A 12236-nucleotide genomic window follows, 5' to 3' on the forward strand; every position below is an offset into this window, starting at 1 on the left:
CAGCAAACCACAGCTGTGCAGACCATACGCACAAGGTGTGTTTATCAATAGATTGTTGGAATATCTGCATAATATAATGTATATATACTTGGGCTCATATACATTTAAATACAGCTCGATATTATTAGCCAATCTTCGGGTCTGCTGAGGTCACTATTAGCTAAGCATAATTGAATTGGTATTAAAATGAATAAATTTGTTTAAATATTGATAAATGGATAGTTCACCCAAAAAAATTTTTTTGCTTTACTTGTTCCTAACCGGTTTGTCTTTTTAAAATGTTTTTATTATTCTGTTGAACACAAAAGAAGATATTTCGAAGAAAGCTGGACACTTGTAAACATTGACTTTCACAGTTTTTGTTTTTTTCTTCTGTGGAAGTCAATAGATAGAAGTCAATTGATGTTTAATATATATATATATATATATATATATATATATATATATATATATATATATATATATATAGGTAATAAATCAAAGAAACATTGACTTTCATCGTTTCTTTGCCTACTTTAAAAATTTGGAATGGGTGGGTAATAGTACACCACCTTTTTTAAGGACTACACCACTGGGTAGGACGTCAATGATGTTGAATATTTATTTATTTTATAACTTTTGTTTACTAGATTAGATTAGAGGGGATTGTTTTTGAATATTAGTAGGACTCTTTTGGTTTTGATTGGTTCTTTACTTTAGCGCCACCCATAGCCAGTCTTTCAAAAAATTCAGTTCATTGTTTCTAAAATTGTCAATATTGTAAATAACTCACTGTTTCACCATCCCCACTTGTAAATAAATCACTATTATTTTATAGACAAGTTACTATTGTCCATCCTTTCTTTGTAGCACAATTTTAGTTAGAGTTTCTGTTTCAACCAAATCCTCAGTTCAAGTATGCAACCTTACTCCCCTAGACTATCCAGGGCAAATAACTGTTCAGTCAAATGAGTAACTGTATGATGCTTTTATAGTGACTTACCGCTTGATTTCATCATGTTTAATACAACAGCTCAAACACTTAATGTATGACCACGAAATGCAGCAGAATGACTTGCATCCAGAACTCTTAATTTCACACAATCCTATTAGACTGGCTAGATTTCGTCCAAAAAAATGATTTAAACTCAGCAACACGTGTCTGCACCTTAAGATAAGACTTTCTTTTGCGTCACAATCAAGAAAGGTCATAGCTCAGTCATAGCTCATACTGACATTAGGATCAGTGAAACAATATTTTCATTTGCAGAATGAGGTACACTGTGCCTTTAAAGCTATCTGTTATGATCTGTCTGTGTCTGTCTACTGAATAAATAAGTCATCTAGCAACACAGAGTTGCAATAATTCTCAGCCTATCTTCAACTTTCTCAGTGTGAGGCTGAGCAAAAAGAATGAGATATTCACAAACATAGATCGATGATTTCTCATACACAGAGCAAAAAGTCATAAATCACCAATAGTTTTGGCAAAGATAAATCACAATCAAACTGACGGTGACTTGCAGAGCGCAAACTATCAAAGGGAATTTATTGTTGTTGAATGTACTGTCCAACAACACCCTAATATATTGTTGTGTAAGATACTTTTGTATAATATACAGTACTTGAATGTATTGTCCCTCATTGATAATATAAAAAAATTACAACTTTGAAAATGTGACAGAATAAGCAAGCAATCTATAAGTAAAAACACTATCAAGGCAGAATTCCTGCATATAAGAAAATATTCTTTAGGCCTTTAATTCTAACCAAAACGTATTTGAACAAAAAAGCAATAAAACAGAATAAATCACAATTTAAAGTAACTTATTTTAATATATTTTAAAAGTAGTTAATTCTGGTGATGGAAAAACTAAATCATCACTCACAATTACTCCAGTCTCTAGTGTCTCATCATCCTTCATCTGATTTAGTGCTCCTAGCAACATTTTTATCATTGCTGAAAACACTTGTGCAATTTAATACTGTGTAACCAGTTTTTAAGTTCTTTTGATTATTAGAAAGCATTTATTGGAGATATTAATATTTCAAAACAAATTTTCTGCTCTTTTTTTACTGACCTAAACTGACAAACTAACTGCCCTAAAATATTTAAGCAATGTCAGGGGGACGTGTTTGCATTATCCATCAGGAGACATCAAGTTCCTCATTTAGCGGCTGCTGGCAGCCCTGAGATCTTGTTAATGGGGTCATATGTCTTCAAACATGTTCACTATGCGAACACTACATTCATGTGCACTTATGTGCTGCTGACATACAAGACATGTGAAGTTATTATACAGCGAGTGCTTGTCAGGTTAAAAATAAACCTTGAAGGAAATTGTGTTTTAATACACATGTACCATTCTTGAATTAGGTTGATTTGTAATGTAGTAAAGTATGTTGTTTTGTAGGCTGAAGCCCAAAGAATACTTTCTTTTATCAGTTAAATGTTCTAAACTATTTGAACAAATAACAGGTAATGATGCATGATATAACAGCAGCCGTATTAGCATCAGCTCATAAATGCTTATTGAATAAATTATTTACAAGAGTCGTTATTTGATACATGGATATTAGTTACAAGATAAGTTTTTAAAACTCAGATAATATAATATTAAGTATAATATACTGCATTTTATAATTATTATAGCAAACAAAGAAACATGCACTCTAATTTATCCATGTCTTTGTACCTATTTAACATAGGGTGAGTCTCAATTAGCTCCTTTGTTTAGTAGTCAGGGCACTGATCAGGGAGTTTCAGTCCACTGAAACTTTTGCTCCTTGAAAAGTCCCATAATGCACTGCAAAAAAATCAGAGAGCATCAATAGTAATTATGTTCATTTAAAGTCTCTGTGAACCAGACGTCTTTGACAATTTTATTTTAGTATGCTGATGTGCTTCTAACTGAAATGGAATATTAAGTAGGGAGCAGGTTTTCTTTTTCTGCATTATTCACTTAGTAGCAAACTAATGGTAAGAAGGGCATAGTTAAGAATACTGGCTAAAGCTGTCAAACTGATGTCAACAGAGAAGTACTGCCACTCCAAACATGGAAACAATAGGCCAGACTTTGATTGAAGATTATCAAAAAATCTATTATTCATTAATTCATTTTAAACCGCCAACTTATCCAGAATATGTTTTACACTGCAGATACCCTTCCAGCCGCAACTGGGAAACTGGAAACTGGGAAACACCCATATACTCTTGCATTCATACAAAAACATTACGGCCAATTTAGTTTATTCAATTCACCTGTACCGCATGTCTTTGGACTGTGGGGTAAATCGGAGCACCAGGAGGAAACCCACATGAACACAGGGAGAAATACTAACTGACCCAGCCGGGGCTCGAACCACCAACCTTTTTGCTGTGAGGTATTTGTGCTAATAAAAAATAAATAATTTTCACACATCCATCATATATATATTTTTTTGTTTTAACAATCCATCATCTTTTTATCTTTAACCATAAATAAACAAGGTTAGAGAGGTACAGAACAATATAGCAAACATGTTTAAATGAGAAAAGATTGCAATATTGCTGGTATATATAACAATTAAACTATTTACCTATATTGAACTTTTAGAAAATGATTGTGTTATATAAATTCCAGATTTGATGATGTATGTCAAAGACATTCTCAGGTCATGCTCAGTGTCCTAATGTCTAGTGAATTAAACTCACTGCTGTCCTTATCAGTGTCTGAATTGGTGTACAAGACCTGCTGATTCTCGATCTCAGGAATTAGGAAGCTAACAAAGATGCACCCATAGAGTTTTTTTATTTTCTAGGGCCCTCATACTAGGACTGCACGAATAATCAAAAAATGATCATGATCTCGATTCAACCCCCTAGACCATCCTAATCCAGCATTTCTACGATTCAGCCAATTATATTTTCAGGGTCAAAAAGGCAGTCGCATAAGTCTTCACATTGTTTCTCAACAACTTGGACACCTCAAAATGGTGTTGAAAGAGTCACACACTGTATTTATGAGGTATAATTCACCCAAAAATTTAATTTCTGTCTTCATGTCATGAAGCTGTTACCACAGAGAGGGTGGGTGTGTGGCTGTGAATGAAGTCTACTTTAGTGAACAGAACCTGCATAGGCTGTGAATAACAAGTAATACAGTTGTAAATAATGTTCAGTTTGTGGCACAAAGCAAATGTTTAGGAGCCCTGCCGGAATTACGAACCGCACTCGGCAGTGAAAAATGAAACTGAAAGCACACAGATCATTTAAATAATCATATCGCATTTTAGAGTTATGATTGAGACAAGCATAAGATGTTTTTCTTTAATAGCGAACACACAGTGTTGTGCATGAATGTTTAAGTGTCAGTATAACTACTCTAGCCTATATAATGTTGAATATAATTAAAGAAGGAATCTAATAATAATAATAATAATAATAATGATAATAATAATAACAATAATAATAATAGATAATAATGTCTTTTTTTAGCAGTGTTAAAAAAACTGACCAAGAGCAGTTTAAAGCCTATTCAAGTCCACCATTGCAGGTCTGTACAAAATTTAGCATTTTAACCAACAGTAGACCTACATGTAATATTATTATTGTTGTTTTACCATAAGTTTGAGAAATAACAATAATAATATTCTTTGATTTTTAAACCTGTTTTAGAATTATGCTACAGCTTTGTAGAAATAATCCGTCAGAATCTTCTGATTTATTTTCCAGCAACATAGCAAACTAGAATTCAAATAACTTGTGTTTTAACAACAAATGATACAGCTGAGGTACAGTATGCAACTATAAACCTAAACAACTGCCATGTTTCCATCCATGGATACTAATAAAATTCATGCGCAAAACTGGAATATAACACAAAACATGTGTGAATAAAGCAGCGTTTCCATCCAACGAGTCAAAAAGAACAAAATCGTCATATCCTGGCGCCAAATATCAAAAGTAAAAAAGAGAATTTGCTTGAGAAATAACAATATAATAGTCTGCGCATATTAATCTTTATTTTACATTTACAGAAATGTGAGGAAATCGTGATCGTTAAGCAAAAAATAAAAATAAATTGTGATTCTTATTTTAGCCAGAATCGTGCAGGCCTACCTCATTAAAGTGCCTATCTTCAGTAGTTTGTTGTTTTTCCTGTTCTTTTCACTTATTTTCCAACTGTGAAAGAACAGTCCAGCTCAGTGTTGCCACCTTGTGTGCACAAAACAACTAAAAGGTGAACTGCATGTTGAATGCATGTGAAGTGAACTGTATAATGCATCTATCTGTACAATGTAAATGACATAAAAAAAAATCAACAACAAGCAAAAAAATGCCAGTATACACAAACAAAGCTTGTACCTAAAAAACAAATAATTTTTTAATTTGACGATGAAGCTCTAAAGCGTATGAAATCCATGCTAAACTGCTTTTAAAACTGCCCTCCAAGGCCTCAGATTGACCCTATCCTAAAATGTGCTTGTCAGTACTATCAGGATTATCCAGTTATTGGGGGGTTTCCTTCATTATCCACCGACAGCCCCAGTGCCCTGCTTACCCCCCACAATGTCACCCTTGGTACATGCTTTGGTCTGCATCTCACTTCACCTGATATTGGACCTTCGTAACCCCTTAGAGCCAATTAGCACCTCCACTAATTACCCATCCTGACTGCAGTCATATGGGGTCAGATTCCCAGACTCCAAGAAGAGTCATTCAGGTCGCCAGGCTTGGAAATAATTGGAGGCCAAATCAGCAGAAATGAAAAACATAAACAGAGGACTTCTGCAATCATTAGCGGGGGCCAGTCGCATAAAACAGAGAGAAGGCGAAGGCTGGAAACAAATCAAACAGCATTTGTCAACTTTGTTCATGGGTTGTGTTGCAGCCAGTTCAAAGCTTGCTTTCCTTACGAGAGGATCATTAATAACATGCAATTAAAGACACAAAAAGCTCATAATTACATTGATGGAAAAACCCACTAAATTGGAATTCTCACAAACACTAAAGTCCCCAGCAGGAGCACTGAAAAAAAAAATCAATCGTTTTTGCTCAACAGAAGTGTTTTCGTCTTTCACAAAGCAAAACATTTTAGAATACAGCTGGCCTGGCTTTGGAATGCTGTTGTTTGTGTCGGAATGCCATAAACGTACACTTTCGGCATGCAATGTTTAATTAGAGTTATGAAATTGGTGACTCTGTAAAGTATGGTTTGTTGATGAGGAGAGCCAGAAATACTCCAGAGGCAGAGCAGGAAGCCACACAGGGTCGACGTCTCGGTTGTGAGGTAGTGCGAAACACAAAGGCCGCTGGCTATTTTCATCCAGTCTCATTTTAACATCACATCCTGTAATAATCTGTGACCGCAGGTTGAATATTCGAGATGTTTAAGCACCAAAGGACCTTCTGAACATGAAGATTAAAGCATCTGGCTCGAACGCAACATTCTTGCAAAATCAAAGCCTGATTCGATCTGATTTTAGGCAACAAGCAAGTAAATTCGTCCTAAGCAGTCTGCATGAAACTGCTGTCAGTATGTAATATATGTATCAACTTCTATTAAAATGTGTAATATGTTTTATCACATATTCTCTTCACAAATATGTGCATGCTCTCTGTTAAAAACTAGAATATACTATTCTTCATATTTGCCATGTCAATTGTTTATATTGAACATATATTATATAGAAAAAAAATCAGCACAGAAATGCTACCTATTATGCGCTAAACTTTTGCGATTTTTAATCACACCATAAAATTTATAATAAAAATAACACCAAACAGACCTGCAGGCTAGAATTGAAAGCCTTTTTACCACATCAAATTCATTGCTACATTTAAAGTGTCCTTATTTAATGTGGTCGCTTTAAATTTCCAAATTAATTTTAGAATTATTCCATGGCTTTGTAGAAATAATCTGTCAGAGTCTTCTGTTTTTTGCTGTTGCAACATAGCAAACTAAAATTAAAGCAACTTGTGTTTCAACTACAAATGGTACAGCTGAGGTATGCACCTGTGAACCTATAGCTGTTTCCATCCAAAGATGCGAATTAAATTTATGCGCAAAATCGTAATTTCCCTATTAACTGGCGCCAAATATCAAAAGTAAAAAATTAATCTTTTCTTTATTTAATAAATGACTTGTGCCTCAGAAGACAATGCAGACACGCAATGAACACGTGGTGGCATTTGAAGGCGTGAGACACGGAGCACAGACGCTCTTTACAATTCTGGAGGTAATTAATAATATAATATCACTAACACTGAGATGGTTAAGGCGTTTTAGAATGACCAAAACAACAGTTCAGGGGCCTCATGTACGAAGACTTGCGTGGAAATCATACTAAAACATTGCGTACGCACAAAGCTGTAAATGTTCGTACGCAGAAAAAAATTCAGATGTATGAAACACTGCGTACGCCGAATCTCACGCATATTCTTTTGTACATCCAATTCATTTGTACATCGTGCATGTTGCGTGAAACTGAGCGCAACATGCACGAGCACAAAACTCCTTTTTATTTCCCCGCTACATATCATATTTTGCCTACTATTTATCACGAGAAAGACAAATAGGAATCATTAATAAGTCTGTGCATCATATTTTATTTGCACATTTATTGAATGGAAATGTTTCTGATTCACGGATGCAAATTTATCTTCAGGTGGTGTCTTTATAGCAATGTGCGTGCGGTAGATCGCTCCCATTACAATGGGAAAACAGGCGACTGCTGCAAATTGCGCTTTAATGTTTGGCTGGTCAACTGTATGGTATGGAAATCTTATTTACCTGCTAGATGAACCCTTCTCATATAGCTGCCATTGCAAGGCTCAAAGACACTTTGTAGGGTGCAATTTAACACAACTGCCTCTAAAAGTCGCCAATGGAAATAAAACAGACAGGCACAAAAAATGTGCGTACGCCAGCCATAAAGCTTGTGGAGCTGCGCACATTCCCACGTTCAGTTCATCGTTAGTAAATCCAAACGTGAGCTATTCTGAGCGTGAAACCTGGCGTACGCAAAGTTTTTGTGCGTACGCAGCGTTGATGCACGAGGCCCCAGATGTTTTAGAATGCGGTCAGCCTGCTGGTTTGTCTATTCACATACATTTTAATCATCACATGATCTTTTATAACAAAATCACATGACCTTTTTTAATGTGCATACTGGAATTTGTTCGGTAAAATTGTTTCCATCGTAGTTTATATGCATCTTTTCTTATGGAATAAAAAAGTTTATCTTACTTAGATATCAGCATACGCTTTTATGCGCAATTTTAAAATTGATTCGCGTATTGGCATTTCCATCAACTGTTTTTTTATGCACATATCTAAAATGTGCATAAAAATAGGTGAATGGAAACATAGCTAATCTAACTCAGTCATGAATGTTTTTTTAAAAAAGGTTTACTTTTTTGCCAAGTTTATTTTAGACACAGACTTGTTTTTTAATGTTCTCAGTGGGACCAAGTCAAATTTGCATGTCCAAGTTATATAAAAATACCATTTGTTTTACTGAGACAATTGAAATTTACTCTGCAATAGTTTGTTTCAAGTAAATTTTACCCTCTTTGGCTTTTATGCAAAATTTGTCATACCTTTTTTATTGGGTTTAACAATGCAATTATATTAATAACACAATATTTGATCACATCAAGTAAAATAATTAACAAAAGGGAAAAAATACATTTTCAATGAAATAAAAAAAAATTCTATTAAATTCATGAGTATGTCTATATCGCTTTTACAATGTAGATTGTGTCAAAGCAGCTTAACATAGAAACTCTTGTAAATTGAAACTGTGTCAGTCCAGTTTTCAGAGTGGATGTTTTTAGTTCAGTTCAGTGTGGTTTAAATTTCACCACTGTAATTCCAAACACTGAAGACAAAATCCATCGATGCACAGCTACACAAGTCCCAAACCAAGCAGGACAGTGCGCGACAGTGACGAGGAACAAACTTCATCAGTTGACGAAAGTAAAAGAAAAGTTTTTACACTTTTTTTAATATAAACATTTTGTAATGTATTAATTAAACAGTTTAAGTCACAAAGAAAATTCAGCAAAATATGTAATTTAAAAGAAAAATTACATTTGTGAATATAATATTTACCCATTAAAATCAATAAATTGCCTATAAATTCTATTTTATGTTTGCCATGAGAAAAGTAACAAATTATATCATCACACATGGAAAAATCTATGTTAAACTTATCTTTTGATGTGAAAAAAACGTCCTGAAAGGTTTTACCTAAGTCAAACCAAAACACTTTAACGTGGGCAATTGACAAAAAGATGATCAATAGATTTGATACTTGAATCTGTCAAACTTAGGTTTGTGAATGAAGACTGGAAATACTAATGACTCATTACAGCACGTTTAAAATCCTTCTTTATTTATAAGCCAATAAAATAATTGATTGTGTGCTCTGATCTTTGAAACTTTTCAAATTTTTACATTCACAAACAGTAGTGATGCACAAACGTAAGAAAGTACTATCTTTTAAAACATTTTTATTAACTTTATCAACAGAATGCATCTGTTTTTCTGTCCTAAATAAGCTCCAGCTGATCAAATCATATGGTCTACTTGCTTCAGGAGGGAACAGCCAGAACTACACGCTTGAACTACAACCTTACAAAAGTCTCCATTGATCTCACTGTCTCACCTCCACCATACTCCATATAGTACGAGCTTTAGTGGGTGTGTGACAGACAGGCTGACAGCACACTTATGAACAGTCACACTTCTGATGGAGGAAACACTAACACACCAAGAACATATGGCTCAGGGTCACAGCCAGGGTCCTGAAATAAATGACATCAGTCTGGTTAAACACACCCTGTATAACTAACATTTTATTTTATTTCAGACACCATATTCAGCTCCCTCAGAGTATAAGGCAATGTGCATGTTTCTTATTCTGTGTGGCGACATGAGCACTCGTGGCCATATGTGGTCGGCCTTCAGTCAAACCTTTGATTTAGCATGTAGGAGCGGCCCGACATTAAGCCCATCAGGCTAATGACAGTGGGGGGTTTAAGAGTCTCCACCCGGGACTGTTATTCTATAGGTCTGATGCCGTTACCACCTGCCAAGTGTGGCAGAGCTGGTGGACATCTGCTTTCCTTTTTTATAAATAATTGCTATGTGTTGTTGTTTTAGGAACCATCACTAAGTGAGGTCTACGTCCTTGAAGTAGCACTGAAAGCTGTGTCAGGATTTATAAGGTGTCTTGTGTCTAATGTTAGCATAAGCAGCACCATTGATTTAAAAAGCCTCTATTATGCATAAAAAAATGTCATATTTTGATTTTGGGGGTCTCCAACAACAGTCTGATTTGCATTCAAGGTCAAAAAACACTTTCATTGTCTTAATATGCATTCATTTTTACCTAATTATCCTAACGACTCCAATATGATTTGTTCAGCAAATCATTTGTTCTCAAATCCCTCCTTAGGGCGATGCTAATCTGAGCTGATTGGTCCAATGATCCAGTCTATAGCGATTGGTCGACTGGGTTAAGTGTGAGATAGTGAGTAGTCAAGAGTGGAGAGTGTATGTGTGAGCCTAATGCAGGAGTGCATTAAAGCAATGCAGTTTAACACTAGCATATTACTCTATTCTTAACCCTGACACACATTCAGTATTAATCCACACAGTGGCAAATCTGAACTATTTTGAAACTTGACTGCTGCACGTGTATAGGAACAGCTAACGGTGGCCATAGCAACCACAAGCGGCAGTGGATCGCGAGCTCACAAATGGATTTAAACCCGTAAACAAAGCAGCAGGCATCACGTTTTCAACGTGGCTTTAGACGCCATATGAGAATATAAAAAGTTAACCAGATACAGTACAAGCAGTTACAAGTAACAAAACATGATTAAATACAGAATTTGTAAGCTAGAGAAAACAAGGAGGCACCATTTTAATTGCACTTAAGTAACTTACACTTGTGAAATGGGGGAAGAAACTGATTTATGAACTGTGTACTGTAAGGTTCCTGTCAAGCTCTGACAAATTCCCATACTGTACATCAATAGTCTTTTCTGTTCCTTCCTTTAACAAACGGCCGATGAATCTCTCATTGTAAACGTGTAGATTGTTGAAGCACCTTATCAAAAAAATGATGGGAACACAGCAGAAGGCTGGGGCTATAGTGCTGAGGTATTTTTGCCAAAATAAACTTCAACCACTGACTCTTCACAGCCTCATCTTTGAGAAGGGAAAATAACACTAACTTTTGCTCGCTCGATCATCTACACGACTTGATTCAACTGGGATCTGCTACAGTGTTTGTCTTCGTTTTCTTTCTACAGTGTTGTGGTCGGGGCTGGGGGTTTCAATTTCTGTGCGAGTCTGCGCGCACAACAAATGGGCAGGGCTTGAGATTTAAACTTTCAGATTTAAACCTCGGCTGGATATTTTACTTCACTTAGGGCTGTGTTACACATTGCATGGAAGGTAATTTTCAAAAACCCATAATAGGAGCTCTTTCAATTCTTGTGATTTATTCGAGAGGGTTTGATTCATCATTATGTCACAAAAAGCTAGAGTTTCAGGCTTTCATATTTAAACTACATAAAATAGTTTAGTGTAGTTTCTGGAAACAACCCTTCTGGGCATTATTTAGCTTTGCCTACTGTTTATACTCCATCAGGACAGCAGCTAATGACTTGGATTTTATGAATCAGCAATGAATTCAGCTTAAAAACTTCTGTATTGTTCCACTGAAGAAAATAAGTTACATAAACCTTGGATTGTCTAAGGGTGAGCGAATTAAAAGGAAATTTACATGTTTCTGTGATGTATCCCCTTTAAACTGTAGTCTTTTAAGACTGATAAAAACTGACTGGTTTCACGCATGCATGCAAACACACACTTTATCTTTATGGGGACTTCCCACAGATGTTTATAATGTACAGAGTATACTGTATATTCTTTCTATGAGCTGTTTTCCACATGGGGACCAAAAAAGTACCCACAAGGCCAACATTTACTGGTGTACCTAGGAATGTGGGACCCCACAATGTAAGGAATACAAAGAACACGCACACATACACAATATATATATATATATATATATATATATATATATATATATATATATATATATATATATATATATATATATATATATATATATATATATATACATATATATACATACATACATACATACATACATACATACATACATATATATATATATATATATACATACATACATATATATATATATATATATATATATATATATATATATAT

At 34.9% G+C, this 12236-nt stretch overlaps 1 protein-coding gene across 3 annotated transcripts in view; it reads right to left on the bottom strand.

The window, feature by feature from the left end:
• Positions 1-12236, bottom strand: part of usta (uronyl 2-sulfotransferase a) — a 118850-nt gene that overhangs the window by 38447 nt on the left and 68167 nt on the right.

The sequence above is a fragment of the Danio rerio genome, chromosome 20, assembly GCF_052040795.2.
Source record: "Danio rerio strain M-AB ecotype USA chromosome 20, GRCz13ab, whole genome shotgun sequence".
Classification (NCBI taxonomy): domain Eukaryota; kingdom Metazoa; phylum Chordata; class Actinopteri; order Cypriniformes; family Danionidae; genus Danio; species Danio rerio.